Below are 16,130 nucleotides of genomic sequence, written 5' to 3'. Positions count from 1 at the left end.
CAACTTCATGTAATTGTCAATAAAAGCCTTTGACACTTATGAAATGCTTGTAATTATAATTCAGTTTTTCATAATAACATCTGACAAAAAATATCTAAAGACACTGATGCAGCAAACTTTGTGAAAATTAATATTTGTGTCATTCTCAAAACTTTTGGCCACGACTGTAGTTCTATGAAGTTTTGTGTATTATTATAATCTCATTTGTCTTTTCGTATTGTGTTTTGTTAAAGTAAGGTGGGGTTTTTAAGGAAATATTTTCATTGCCTGTAAATATATATTTTTTAATTGCACTTCAGACTGCTGTACCTCAGTAAACCTAACAGCTTGTGTACCTGCCTGGTATAACGTCTAGCAACCAAAAGGTTGCATGTTCAGTTTTCGTCACGGACAATTTTATAATTTGAGCTAATTAGTTACTTTTCAATTACTTTTTGGCTATTTTGCCACCTCATATCATAATAACTAATCCTCCTCCTAACCCTTCCCCTAACCCTTTAATAACCTAACTCCTAAAGTTATCCCTAACTGTAACCCTTACCACTAACCTAGCTTTTTTCAGTCATCGCTTGGCCGACCTCACAGCCCATATATATGGGAAATCGGAAGTACCCAAGGCTGCAGACCGGAAACAGTATCGGTACGTCTTTATTATGATCCCCCGCATTTGACTCTTATCGATGTAAGTGTGCTCTATTTTCAGGTAAATTCTTTAATTTGGGCTTTATTAGCAAAACTATATATATATATTGTTTAAGCACACAATGCTAGCCAGCATAGCAATCCAAAGTGTGCAGAATACTCAATTGAATCGTAATTTTGCTGGTGTCTTATCTTGCTTTAGCTAACTAACGTCGTTAGCGTACATACTTCAGCTAGTTTGCATTGGCTTGTTTTTCATCCATGACATGAGAATATAATATATAATTAGCCAACTAACTAGCAAAGTAGCTATTTTCTGTAGAAATGTAGCTAACAGGCTAAAACGCTTCTAGTTCAATTTACCTTATTCTAGCTAGTTAGCTGTCAATGCCAGACACGTGTGTTTTTAGCTAGATACCAATGCAATTCATTCTTTATAGAGTTATAGGAATATCAGAATGGATGTCCTTGATCACATGCTGACAGACCCCCTAGACTTAGAGAAGGCCAGTGATGGGCGCATCACTGAAGAGTGAATGTTGGGAGACTGTCAAGTGAGCCTTCCAGAAGACCTGCTTGAGGATGTGAGTAGCTAGCGTTTCCATGTAAAAAGCCACATGAGCACTAACGTGAAGTTCTTATGCTATTTATTGTTTAATTAAAGCACATACAGTACCAGTCAAGTTTGGACACCTACTCATTCAAAGGTTTTTGTTTATTTTTAATTTCTACATTGTTGAACATTAGTGACGACATCAACTATGAAATGACACATATGGAATCATGTAGTATCCAAAAAAGTGTTAAACAAATCAAAATCTATTTATTTAGCCACCCTTTGCTTTGACAGCTTCCCAGAGGCAATGGCGTATCGCTGCAGAATGCTGTGGTAGCCATGCTTGTTAAGTGTGCCTTGAATTCTAAATAAATCACAGACCGTGTCACCAGCAAAGCACCCCCACATCATCACTCCTCTTCCATGCTTCAGAGGTAACCACACATGCGGAGATCATCCGTTAACCTACTCTGCCTCTCACAAAGACACAGTGGTTAGAACCAGAAATCTCAAACTTGGACTCATCAGACCAAAGGACAGATTTCCACCGGTCTAATGTCCAATGCTCATGTTTATTGGCCCAAGCAAGTCTCTTCTTCTTATTGGTGTCCTTTAGTAGTGGTTTCTTTTCAGCAATTTGACCATGAAGGCCTGGTTCACACAGTCTCCTCTGAACAGTTGATGTTGAAATGTGTCTGTTACTTGAACTCTTAAGCATTTATTTGGGCTGCAATTTCTGAAGCTGGTAACTCTAAAGAAATAATCCTCTCCAGCAGAGGTAACTCTGGGTCTTCCTTTCCTGTGGCGGTCCTCGTGAGAGCTAGTTTAATCATAGCTCTTGATGGTTTTTGCTGCTGCACTTGAAGAAACTTTCAAAGTTCTTAATGTTTTGTATTGACTGACCTTAAAGTAATGATGGACTGGCAGTTCTCTTTGCTTATTGGAGCTGTTCTTGCCATAATATAGACTTGGTCTTTTACCAAATAGGGCTTTCTTCTGTATACCACACCTACCTTGTCACAACACAACTGATTGGCTCAAACGCATTATGAAGGAAAGAAATTCCACAAATGAACTTTTAAGAAGGCACACCTGTTAATTGAAATGCATTCCAGGTGATTACCTCATGATGCTGTTTGAGAGAATGCCACGAGTGTGCAAAGGTTGGCTACTTTTGAAGAATCTCAAATGTAAAATATATTTTGATTTGTTTAACACTTTTTTGGCAACTACCTGATGCTATGTGTTATTTCATAGTTTTGATGTCTTCACTATTATTCTACAATGTAGAAAATATTAAAAATAAAGAAAAACACTTGAATGAGAAGGTACTGTTTATATGTGTATATACTACATGACCAAAAGTATGGTTGTTGAACATCTCATTCCAAAATCATGGGCATTAATATGGAGTTGGTCCCCCTTTGCTGCTATAACAGACTCCACGATGTTATTCTGTTACTGTCCTTTGGTTACTGGGTGTCCATCCACTTCACTTACTGTAGTTCAATAACCAAAATAGATTTTCTCAAACTCAAGGTGTCATATCATAGCTGACACCACCATTCCTTCTGCAGACATCTGAATCTGTGCTGTTCTTTGAATAAATGTCTTTGAAACATGTTCTATTCAAATGATTCCTTGTGGATAGAGTTGTATGGTTTGATTAGCTTTGCAATCAATGGATTTTGTTTGGCATACTTATAAAAGTGAATAATTGGGGCCTCCTGGGCAGTGGTCTAAGGCACTGCATCGCAGTACCAGCTGTGCCACCAGAGGTTCTGGGTTTGAGCCCAGGCTTTGTCGCAGCCGGCCACGGCCGAGAGGTCCGTGGGGCGACACGCAATTGGCCCAGCGCCATCCGGGTTAGGGAGGGTTTGGCCGGCAGGGATATCCTTGTCTCATTGCGCAATAGCGACTCTTGTGGCGGGCCGGGCGCAGTGCACGCTGACCAGGTCGCCGGGTGTACAGTGTTTCCTCCGACACATTGGTGCGGCTGGCTTCCGGGTTGGATGTGCGTTGTGTCAAGAAGCAGTGCGGCTAAGTTGGGTTGTGTTTCGGAGGGCGCATGGCTCTCGACCTTCGCCTCTCTCGAGTCCGTATGGGAGTTGCAGCGATGAGACAAGACTGTAACTTCTACCAATTGGATACCACGAAATTGGGGAGGGGGGGGGGGGAGTGAATAATCGGAGTCTCTGCATCATTCTGGTACTCGTGGAATTGCTTCTCGTCATATGCTGTGTATCCATTATGTTTTGAGATTATGTTTACTGTATCGTGATCGTTGCATTTACAATTCTGTGTATATGTTGTTTTGCAAACAGCCTGAAATCTTCTTCGCTGTGCTGAGTGAAAGCACATGGTCTAAAGTACTGACCGATGAACAGAGGCAGCATCTCCGTCAATTGTTACCTCAGTTTCTCAACGACAGCACCTCTGAATAGGACCGCACAATCAGCGACCTCTTCAACAACCAGAACTTCTGCTTCGGAAACCCCTTGCAACTCGCACAGAAACTGTTCGGAGGTAACACTCCCCATCTCTCTCAACCTGCTCGTTTTTCGTTTTTTGAGTACGTCTCTGCATTATGTGTGACCCTGTGCTCTCCCCAGATGGCCATTTTAATCCAGAAGTGGTCATGTACAGAGAGCTGTGTGCCAAGTTCCAGAAAAAACGCCAACTCTACTCTTTGCAGCAGTACTACCACAAACTCCTCAAACAGATCCTGGTCTCTAGAAAGGTACGGCGGACATCTTCAAGCTTTGGTCTCAAGCACAAGGCGAATGGCCTCCGTCAGTATGTTCATTTTCTTTCGGCGGGTTTAGGAACTACTGGAGTTGGTGGTCCGCAGTGGCCCTGACATCGCGGTAAAGAGAAAGTGCTCCGCCCGCACGTCTGGTGAGATGCAGATACAGAGGGTCAGAGGAAGAGTCTGCTGGATACTAAGGGAAGTTAAAACGGAGTGTGGAGACCTATACCCGTCATCTGATGATGATGGTGAACCTGCTTTCATCAGCCTGGAATGAAACGGAATTGCATTTAGCAGCATTGATTAAGTGTCAAAGTTCATCTTTCACCGTTCGCTATGGGTCAATCCCAATCTGAACCAATCATATGTCGTCCTTTGTGTTTGCGGGTACAGCCTCTTCGCTGCCAACACCTCGGTCTCCTTCCTCTCCCACACCTACTGTCTTTGTCAGGGTTCTGCCCAGTCTCTCCACCCAGGACATGAAGACCACAGGTCAGTTACACTACAGTAGCTGTATAAGAGACTATGTATAGGCTGTGCAGATAGACCGATTGAAGATTTGGGACGTTTGCTCACACAGCTAAACCAGATCTGGGAGAGAAGGACATGAGAGCCATGCTACGGAGACATAGAGAAAAGAGGAGACGACAACCGGTTAGTTTCTTCTATGCTTTTCCGTACACACAAACATCCCAGAGATCTGCCATCCATTTGAATCCTGAAATCAATGTGTGAATGGATATGAGGGACACTCTCAACCTAATATCATCTTGTACAACATCCCCTCGCGTCCTAATCCTCGTCATTCTTATTTGCACAGGATCATCCAGATTTGATGACCTCTGACATCCACTTGGGCGACTTGATGTCTAGAGTGGACGTGGGTCGTAAATGCGCCATGATGGGTGAGTACAAACACCAACACCATAAACGTCAAGCGAAATGAATCGTACATAGCTGGACTCTATAAGATCCTGTGATCACAGCCAATGTCGAAACAATCTGAACTTGTACCTTCTATTATCTAGCACTGTTTGACCTGGCTCGGCCCAAGAGGAAGATGAGGAGAAAGAAGATGAGGAGAATTGAAGTGGAGTCCGAGGATCCCTGTCAGGCTTTGATGCCTTCAGAAGCTCCGGCTCTCACTTGACATCCCAGCTGCTCTTCCTGACACCCCAGTCCCTCCACTGCCCAGTGTCGAGGAAGAGTGAGTTAATGTAGTCATCCCGCAAAGATGGCATTTTTACCTGACAAGAGTTTCTAATTAAATCTTGCCATTCTATTGATACGTTAGAACATCTGTGGTCATGTGTTTGATGAAATGAAGCAAAATCACAGCTTTACCTATATTCCTGTGCTACGGACATTTCTATGCGGTCATGAATTCAATTGCACACTGCACTCCATGCTTTTCAATCTGCGAAGTCCTGCTCTCATGTGCATCTTCTATCGCCATCTACAGGCCGTAGGGGGAGGTGCAGAACAGCCCTGTCACAGCGGAGGAGATTGCTGTGACCTTCTTCAACCTGCTGGAGAATATCCTGAGACGAGAGGGGCTCGCCAGCACAGCCATGGTATTCACTCGTGCCTGCCTACACAAGTACATAGCCACACAAAGTTTTTTTTTTTTGTCAGTGGTTCAAGTCTTGCATTTTGAAAACGTAAGATACAGAAATAAAATACATTTTATACTTGCATTTTTAGCTGAAAGTCGTTCATGTTAGGAGCCAATATCAAGTAGAGATATCATACCATTTCTCTGGAGTCCAGAGCAAGCAGCTACAGTAGGATACAGCCTGCTTGTATGCAGGAGTAGATGAAAAGTATGGCCTTTTTTCTTCCTCACAAATATTGTAATTCCTTCGCCAGAACACGTTACATCTTCATCCCATAAGTATTGCAGGAAGTGCGATGTTACTGCAGTTTTGAGAAATAGTTTTTGCCAGGCAAAATCCGGGAAAATGTCACTAATCTAGGGATGCGCGCCCAGCAATTCTGACGGCTGGTCATTCGTCAACAGTCAAGACATGCATCTTTTTGGATGAGATGTTTTTGAGACAACAATTTGGTGCAATACCGTAGGCTTATGTTAGTAACCAGATCGAAATGGTTCAGTTTTACACTCGCGACCCCCAGTTTGAGAATCACTGGTGTATGTGATGAGCTGAACTCTTAACTATGTATTGGAACTGTTGTAAGACTTGAAAAGGATCTAATGATTCATGCATGTCCCCGTGTTAGTTGGAGGAGAAGGTCCGACAGTGGCAGACATCTCCAGCTAGTTCCCAGAACCCCCGGTTCTCCTCGGCCTCCTGCTGGTCAGAGATGGTGCTGCCGGCCCTGCACTTCCTGGCTGGGGAGACTAAAGGTGAGCATGGCAGACTCCCTCTCCTCTGGATCATTTAAAGCAGTAATATGTCCCATCGTTATGTTTCTTTCTGCTCTTCGCTCACCATCTTCCGATCTCTCGTTCAGTTGGTATGATGGCTCTTCCCAGTGGCTTCACCCCTTGTGTTGTGTTCAGGGAAAGCTCACAGCAATGGAAATGGATTGGTAAGATCTCTTTTATCAGTTAGTTGAGTCGTCCAAATTCTGGCACAATGCAAATGAAAACATTTCAGAAGTAGGAGACGTAGAGATTTGTCTCAATCTCCGGTCTTGAAGGTCCAAGTGAGAATGGAGAGAAGGATTTGAGTGCTCTGTGTCAGCTGTGGGTCGACTCCAAGGGCCTGGTTGTGGTCAAGGTATTACAATGACATATTTTCACCTCTCACTCCTCTCTGTCAGGGTGGTCGTTGTCTGTTCCCTGTAATACACTTTGAAAAAAATAACAATGTCCTCCACAGGCAGAATGTGACGAACTAGCAGAGATGACTTCTCCCACCCCTAGAGCGTAAGTTTCCGTGTTTCTCATGTCACGGATGACCTTCCTCAGAATGACTTAGTGTATGTGTTCATTGTCATAGAGGGTTTTATTGTAATACTGTCTGCTGTTCTCTCTGGAACTAAGCAATTGGACAGACTATGTGGTGCGAGCCAGTACTGGAGACGAGAGGCATGTTTTTCAAGTGCAGGTCAGTGTCACGTCTCTACCTTTTTTTTAGTCTTGGATATCGAGTATTAGTCTTCTGTATCGAGTATCATTCATAAAGACCACACACATTCTCTGCAATCGTTACGTGTCCATGCTCTTGTTTTGATCATCAGGAGCAACAGCGGTATGACCAGCCACATAAAGCCTTCACCTTCAGAATGCATGGCTTTGAGTCTCAGTTGGGGCCTGTTAAAGGGGTCTTTGACAAGGAGATGTCTCTCAACAAAGCCAGAGAGCACACTCTGCTGCGCTCGGACCGCCCAGCCTATGTCACCATCCTCTCCCTGGGTAAGACTGACCCCTGTCGTCAGTGTGAGATGTTGTTGCGGTAGCTTCAGGTTAGATGTGCAGTATGTGACTGGACTGCTGCTCCTCCTCAGTGCGGGACGCAGCAGGTCGGCTGCCCAACGGAGAGGGGACCAGGGCTGAGATCTGTGAGCTGCTCAAGGACTCTCAGTTCCTGGCGCCAGATGTCACCAGTGCTCAGGTTAGAGATTCACTGTTGCTGGGTTTATTGTTGTGACTCATATACACAATGTTTTGACACAGCTGTCCGGTCGGTGTTTGTCTGTCTGTGACTGAGCAAGGCACCCGATGCGTGGCTTCCTGCAGGTGAACATGGTTGTGAGTGGGGCTCTGGACAGGCTGCACTTTGAGAAGGACCCCTGTGTGAAGTATGACATCGTCCGCAAGCTGTGGAACTACCTGCACCACGACCGCGGTCAGGAGGAGTTTGGTGAGCAGGACTTTCTGCCAATGGAATAGGATAGGAATTGTCACATGCTGTAACCTTGTCCCCAGGCTATTGTGCACAGCGCATATACACCTGGGATATCAACCACTCAAAGTTGGCCTTGGTGGGAGTGACCTACGGAGTGAAGTATTTGTTGTCTTTTAATTTTAGGGAATCGCACGACTGAGGCGGGGCTCTGTGCTTTTGGCGTGCTAGCGAGTTAAGGCTAGGGTGGAGGTGTTGTGGGAGATCTGTTAGTAGATTAAGCCAATGCCTATGTGCCGAGAGTTTCTCCCGGCTCTCTGTATTAGCTAACGAAAGGCCACGTTTGACTATTACAACTACTTTAACTACAAGTTGTTATTCTTTCCCCGCCCAGAGAAAATTCACCAGGCTCAAGCTGCCGCTGCCAAGGCCAGAAAGACACTGCAGCAGAAACCTAAACTTGCATCCAAGCCTGTGAGTCCCACCGCCTCTACTCTGCTGTGACTACTGTACTGCTGACAAAATGATGGTTCATAATCTCTCTACTCTTACATACCCTCTCTGGAGACTTGGCATCTTTGAATGTGGAAAGTCTTGACTGAACCACTTGTCAATGGAATCCTGATGGACTAATCAAACTGTTTCTATATAATGAGCTCTGTTGTTGTCTGACATGCACTGAGTGGACAAAACTTTAGGAACACCTGCTCTTTCCAGGACACGGACTGACCAGGTGAAAGCTATGATTCCTTTTTGATGTCTGCTGTTAAATCCACTTCAATCAGTGTAGATGAAGGGGAGGAGACGGGTTAAAAAAAGGATAAAAAAGAAGGATGTTTAAGCTTTGAGACATGGATTGTGTATGTGTGTCATTGAGGGTGAACGGGCAAGACAAAACTATTTAGGTGCCTTTGAACGGGGTATGGTAGTAGGTGCCAGGCTTCACCGGTTTGTGTCAAGAACTGCAACACTGCTGGGTTTTTCACGCACAACAGTTTCCTGTGCGTCTCAAGAATGCTAAACCACCCAAAGGACATCCGGCCGACTTGGCACAACTGTGGGAAGCATTGGGAGTCAACATGGACCAGCATCCCTGTGGAACGCTTTCAACACCTTCTAGAGTCCATGCCCCAACTCAATATTAGGAAGGTGTTTCTAATGTTCTGGACACTCGGTGTATATTATGGTATGTGTGTTGATGGTGACGAACCATCCTGTGTGTTATAAGTCTGGCAGTAAGGAGGGCGGTGGTAAGACCTCTGGAGGCCTGGAAGCTAGTCATATGGGGGGTCCCATGTCCCCAACTCCCAGCACCCTTGGAACCCCCAAATCACCCCTAGCCCCTGTAGCCACAACCCCCACCAAAGCTGGGATCCCAGATTCAGTCAAGACCGGTCCTGGGTCAGTATAAAACCGCTTCCGTGGATGAAGTCTTATCAGGCTCAATTAAACACATTCAGTACTTGTATATTCTTGATGTTATGGAAGTACTAATGCCCTGTTCTCTCTTAGTGTTCTCTTAGTGTCTCCTCCCCCCATTCCTCAACTGGGGACCCTGTTGTCCAGCAGCCAGTGTGGCACACAGGTCTCTCAGCCAGCTACCTCCCAGCACTCAGCCAGGGTAGTGGGCCACCAGTCAGGCTCTCCGCCTCAGGTAAGAGTGGTCTCTGCCCGGACAGCAAGAGGACAGCAAGCCATGTTGGTGCACCAGACCCCTCGACAGATCAGAGTGCCAGTCACTGTGGGTGCTAAGGGCATCACGCAGGTGAATAACTGACCATCCTGTCACCAACAATCCTATTTTTAAACAGCTAACTGACCTATGTCTGTTCAATTATTTGAATTCCATTTTGTTTGTTCTTTTCCTGTGGGCTCTGTGTAGTTTCTGTAGAGATAAATCAGATCAAGCCTGATTTGTGCAATGTAGTAAGGAGCTGTAGTTACAGGCCAAGATTCTACATACACTGCTCAAAAAATAAAGGGAACACTAAATAACACATCCTAGATCTGAATGAATGAAATATTCCTATTAAATACTTTTTTCTTTACATAGTTGAATGTGCTGACAACAAAATCACACAAAAATGATCAATGGAAATCAAATTTATCAACCCATGGGGGTCTGGATTTGGAGTCACACTCAAAATTAAAGTGGAAAACCACACTACAGGCTGATCCAACTTTGATGTAATGTCCTTAAAACAAGTCAAAATGAGGCTCAGTAGTGTGTGTGGCCTCCACGTGCCTGTATGACCTCCCTACAACGCCTGGGCATGCTCCTGATGAGGTGGCGGATGGTCTCCTGATGGATCTCCTCCCAGACCTGGACTAAAGCATCCGCCAACTCCTGGACAGTCTGTGGTGCAATGTGGCACAATGGAGTGAGACATGATGTCCCAGATGTGCTCAATTGGATTCAGGTCTGAGGAACGGGTGGGCCAGTCCATAGCATCAATGCCTTCTTCTTGCAAACTGCTGACACACTCCAAACATGGAGGTCTAGCATCATTAGGAGCCCAGGGCCAACCGCACTGGTCTCACAAGGGGTCTGAGCATCTCGGTACCTAATGGCAGTCAGGCTACTGGTGTTCTCTGCACCTGCACAGTGTTGGGCTGTAAGCACAACCCCCACCTGTGGACATCGGGCCCTCATACCACCCTCATGGAGTCTGTTTCTGACCGTTTGAGCAGACACATGCACATTTGTGGCCTGCTGGAGGTCATTTTGCAGGGCTCTGGCAGTGTTCCTCCTTGCACAGAGGCGGAGGTAGTGGTCCTGCTGCTGGGTTGTTGCCCTCCTACGGCCTCCTCCACGTCTCCTGATGTACTGGCCTGTCTCCTGGTAGCGCCTCCATGCTCTGGACACTACGCTGACAGACACAGCAAACCTTCTTGCCACAGCTCGCATTGATGTGCCATCCTGGATGAGCTGCACTACCTGAGCCACTTGTGTGGGTTGTAGACTCCGTCTCATGCTACCACTAGAGTGAAAGCACCGCCAGCATTCAAAAGTGACCAAAACATCAGCCAGGAAGCATAGGAACTGAGAAGTGGTCTGTGGTCCCCACCTGCAGAACCACTCCTTTATTGGGGGTGTCTTGCTAAATGCCTATAATTTCCACCTGTTGTCTATTCCATTTGCACAACAGCATGTGAAATTTGTCAATCAGTGTTGCTTCCTAAGTGGACAGTTTGATTTCACAGAAGTGTGATTAACTTGGAGTTACATTGTGTTGTTTAAGTGTTCCCTTTATTTTTCTGAGCAGTGTAGTTTAGTGCAGAAAACATGGTAATTAATTACAATGACCATAATCCATTGCGCGGCCGCTTAAACTTGTCCGGTCTGTGCGGAGCAGAGACGAGAATGTGCAATCAAGAGGGATTGAAAGCATTTGCTTCGAGAGCATGAAAGTACTACGTGATTGATAGTTATTCAGCAGTCATAAAAGTATGCCTTATTTACTTTGAAGAACTACTAAAATAGTGATTTTTGTCAGACAACACAGGCAGCAGCTCTATAGAGATGAGATTACATGGAATGAAGTAACAAAGTCATAAAATATTAAAGTAATGTGAATAAATTATGGTTAATGTGATAAGCAGTAATGAACAGCAGTGGTTTAAAGTACTTAAGTCAAAATACTTGCTTAAGTCAAAGTACTACTTAAGTAGTTTTTTGGGGTATCTGTACTTTGACAACTTTTACTTCACTACATTTTCCTTGACACCCAAAAGTACTAGTTCAATTGTGAATGCTTAGCAGGACAGGAAAATGGCCTAATTCACACACTTATCAAGAGAACATCCTTGGTCATCTCTACTGCCCCCGATCTGTTGCACTCACTAACACATGCTTCGTTTGTAAATTGTGTCTGAGCGTTGGAGTGTGCCCCTGGCTATCAGTAAATTAACAAATACAATGATTCTGAATAATTTGCTTTATATGAGGAATTTTAAATTTTACTTTTGATACTTAAGTATATTTAAGACCAAATAATTTTAGTATTTTACTTGGTGACTTTTACTTAAGCAATTTTCTATTAAGGTATCTTTATTTTTACTCAAGTTTGACAATTGAGTACTTATTCCACCACTGATGGACAGTCTCTACCATCATGGGACTTTTATAAATTGTATTATTCCTTGTTACAGCATTCAACCCACGTAGTTCATAGATTATTTTTTTGGAACATTTAAACGCACTATCGAAAACCGTGATAATTTTTTCAGAATTGAACCAAAACTGAACCGACCTCAAAAAGCACAAATCGCTCAGCACTATTAATCAGACATCGCCTTGAACCACAGATAAGAGACATTTCTTTGCTGTAATGCACCGGTGCATGTAAATGAAGGGTTGTTTCTCCTCTCTTCACACTGTTACCATGAGCAGACCGTGGTGTTGTTACCACTAAGGCCCCTGTCTTTTGGTAGCCCCATCCAGGGGCAGGCAGCCAGAGGGCAGACGACCCTGTCGCTGTCAGGCCTGACCACTGCTCAGACTGGCTTCCCTGGCAGCCCTGCACACCACACAGCCTCCCCCACTGTCCTACAGGGAGTCACCAGCCAGAACATCATCCAACAGGTGAACACGAAAATGGTATATTTTTGTAGGAGCCATTTTAAGAAGGGTTTACATGGAAATGAGCTTTCAAAGAGAACATTTTAATCTAGTTTCAATGTAATGTGTTCACGAAAGGGCATTCTTTTTACATTTTGTTGAAATAATTTTCTGTGTTTCATGCTCACATCATTTCTGTCTCTAAAGGTGGCCATCACAGGCCAGATGGGCGTGAAGGCTCAAGGTGGAGCAGCTATTTCAATACCCGCTACGGAACTCCGCATCCAGGGCAAAGATGTGCTCCGCCTGCCCCCCTACTCCATCACCACAGACTCTAAAGGACAGACGGTGCTGCGGATCACACCTGAAATGATGGCCACCCTCACCAAGTCCCCCGTCACCACCTGCAAACTCACCCCCGACATGTTAGGCACCGCCACCACCAAGAGCATATCTGCTACTCTCCATTTGACCCCACCCCAACACTCCTCCCCCTGCAGCCCAGCCTCCTCCTCCAGCCTCCGCTGGCACCACCACCCTGCTGAAGGCTGCAGGGGACGCTATGCGCCTGATGCCCACCCTGGCGGTCGCTATGGCCGAGCAGAAGGCCAGAACCTTCTCCACCGTCTCCTCTTCTGACTCCAAGAGTGGCACCCCCATAGGAATAATGCCCGGACTCGGGGTCATCCCACAGAAACGGGGGCAAGCCATCACCGTGACAATGGCCACCAGCAGCAAACCAGTCTCCACTGGGGCTGCGACTGTCCCCAAAGCCACCAGCGGCGTGGCCGTAGCTGAAGGGGTGACAATTGGCCCTTCTGCCTCAGGCTCCCTGACTCTGGGAACAGCCACAGCTACTGTCCGCCAGGTCCACGTCACAGCCACAGTGGTGTCCACACAACCAGTAAGACCCACAGCTTCATCAACATGACTATTATCTGCCTCTTCTATTTACTGTGGGATTCAGGATGGTTGTATAATAACAGCACTGTAGTTGGGAGGTTTATCGTCAATGGATATGTTTTCGTTTCAAGACATTCTACCTCGCCACGTTCTCTATAGCCCCCCAACACCCCACCTTTGAAATGGTCTTCCAATGATTCTCCCCGTCTTTGTCTTTATTTCCCCAGGGGAAGCTACCAGCTCGGATCCCAGTGCCTCTGTCTGTCCTCAGCCAACCACTTAAAAGCAAGAGTGGGATGACCACGCCCATACTGAAAGGAAACATCAGTACGAAGTGAGTCATGTTCAGCCTTAATGATCTGTAACAATATATGTGCCAAGTCTTCCCCATGGCTGTAAGCAGCCTGGTATAGACTGACTGGGGTGTCTCTGCTCTGTGCAGTATCAGCAGTCTGGGCAGGAACATCATCCTCACCACCATGCCTGCAGGCACCAAGCTGATAGCTGGGAACAAGCCAGTCAGCTTTGTCACGGCGCACCAGTTACAGCAGCTGCAGCAACAAGGGCAGACCACTCAGGTCAGTCAGCAGCTTATTCAATACTTACCCAGCACCCAAACAAACTGAATTCAGTTGTAGGAAAAGTAACGTTTAGTATGCAGGAGCATTTCCTGACCTTGTGATGGGGGGGGGAAACTCCTGGCCCGAGGCATCGGGTATAGTAGTTGGTAGGACTGGTTGATGTGCCTTGTCTCCCCCAGGTGCATATCCAGATGGTGCCAGCCCTGCAGCTCCAGCAGCTCTCTGCAGCAGGCTCCCCCAAGTCTGTGTCTGCTGCCGTAGTCACCACCGCACCCTCACCCAAACGAACCCCGGACCCCGCCGGCACAGTGAGACGCAGTCCCAGAGCCTGCTACTGCTCTGTCGCGGTGCTACGACCTGCGCTTCAGAGGCAAGTGATGCTTGGGAGCCATAGCGCATCTCTGCTCTCTCAATGTTTTGGAGGACACTGATGCCTGGAGAGTTTGCAGCAGATGAACGGAGTAATCCCTGGACAGCGTAAACCATTTGGAGACATTTGGTTTCACCTGACATACAGTGCCTTCTGGAAGTATTCATACCCCTTGACCTATTCCACAGTTTGTTGTTACAGCCTGAATTCAAAATGGATGAAATAGATTTGGTTTCTCACCCATCTACACACAATGCCCCATAATGATAAAGTGAAAACAACATGTTTTTAGAAATGTTAGCACATTTTATTGAAGATTAAATGCATATCTCATTTGCATAAGTATTCACACCCCTGAGTCAATACTTTGTAGAAGCACCTTTGGCAGCAATTACAGCTGCCAAAGTCTTTCTGGGTAAGTCTCTAAGAGCTTTGCACATCTGGATTGTGCAACATTCCCCATTATCCACTTCAAAATTATCAGCAACCTCTGTCAAATTGGTTGCTGATCATTGCTAGCCAACCATTTAAGTCTTGCCATAGATTTTCAAGCAGATATAAGTCAAAACTGTAGTTCGGCCACTCACGATCATTCACTGTATTCTTGGTAAGCAACTCCAGTGTAGATTTGGCCTTGTGTTTTAGGTTACTGTCCTGCTGAACGGTGAATTCCTCTCCCAGTGTCTGGTGGAAAGCAGACTGAACCAGGTTTTCCTCTAGGATTTTGCCTGTGCTTAACTCCATTCCTTTTATATCCTGAAGAAATGTATGATTACAAGCAGTGGAGGCTGCTGACGGGAGGACGACTCATAATAATGGCTGGAATGGAGTGCATGGAAGCCACACGTTTGACACAATTCCAGTCTATCCATTACTATGAGCCGTCCTCCCCTCAGCAGCCTCAACTGATTACAAGCATACCCATAACATGATGCAGTCACGACTATGCTTGACAATATGAGGAGTGGGACTCGGTAATGTGTTCTTTTGGATTTGCCCCAAACATAACACTTTGTATTAAGAACAAACAGTTAATTGCTTTGCCACATTATTTTGCAGTATTACTTTAGTTCCTTGTTGTGAACAAGATGCATGATTTGGAATATTTTTATCCTGTACTGGCTTCCTATTTCACTGTCAATGAGGTGAGTATTGTGGAGTAACTACAATGTTGTTGATCCATCCTCAGTTTTCTCCTATCAAAGCCATTAAACTCTGTAACTGTTTTAAAGTCACCGTTGGTCTCATGGTGAAATCCTGATTCAGAGGGGTTGTGTTAAATGCAGAAGACACATTTCAGTTGAATGCATTCCGTTGTACAACTGACTGGTGTGTAGGCCGGTGATGACAAAAATCTACATTTAATCCATTTTAAATTCAGGCTGTATGGAAAAAGTAAAAGGGTGTGAATACTTTCCGAGGGCACTGTATCTGTTGTGGAAGGCTAAGAGTTTGCATCACCATGGAATTGAATTGCTTTACTACAGTAAGTGTCAGGCAAGGTTCGGTCAACAGCTTGGAAATGTCATTATGCAAACTAGACTGAAACTACCCTAGTTTCTACTCATGATAAACAGACTGGAGGTGGATTTTTTTTTTTCACCCGACCTGTTGATCTATATAAAACATTTCAAGTTTATTTGCTATTTATTCCCATCCACTTTAACGCCTGACTAGTACGATGTCTTATCCAGTAAGCAGATACATTGTTCTAGGTATCTTTAATCTCATGGATGCAGTGATGAAGCCCACCATAGACTAATCTTATCGCTGCGATTAGTGAAGATTCGAGTGCAAAGTTTGTAGTTCCATCTTTTGGGTATGGTATAAAAATATGGTCACGCAATGTAATCTCTCCTATATAATCTTGTTTCATTTGTTTGTGTTAGTTTTTGATGAATCTGGTTGTAATAAAGTGTTTTTATGTGGTCATGTAACTATTTTGTACCTAAAATA

General features: G+C 45.1%; 1 pseudogene; it reads left to right on the top strand.

Annotated features, from left to right (window-relative positions):
- The first annotated feature begins 633 nt into the window (after positions 1–633).
- On the top strand, positions 634–16,111 carry LOC135550366 (nuclear factor related to kappa-B-binding protein-like; annotated as a pseudogene).
- The last annotated feature ends 19 nt before the right edge of the window (positions 16,112–16,130 follow it).

This window comes from Oncorhynchus masou, chromosome 12 (genome assembly GCF_036934945.1).
Source record: "Oncorhynchus masou masou isolate Uvic2021 chromosome 12, UVic_Omas_1.1, whole genome shotgun sequence".
Taxonomy (NCBI): Eukaryota; Metazoa; Chordata; class Actinopteri; order Salmoniformes; family Salmonidae; genus Oncorhynchus; species Oncorhynchus masou.
The sequence above is the reverse complement of the archived record's forward strand: the minus strand, read 5'-3'. Positions and strand labels throughout refer to the sequence as shown.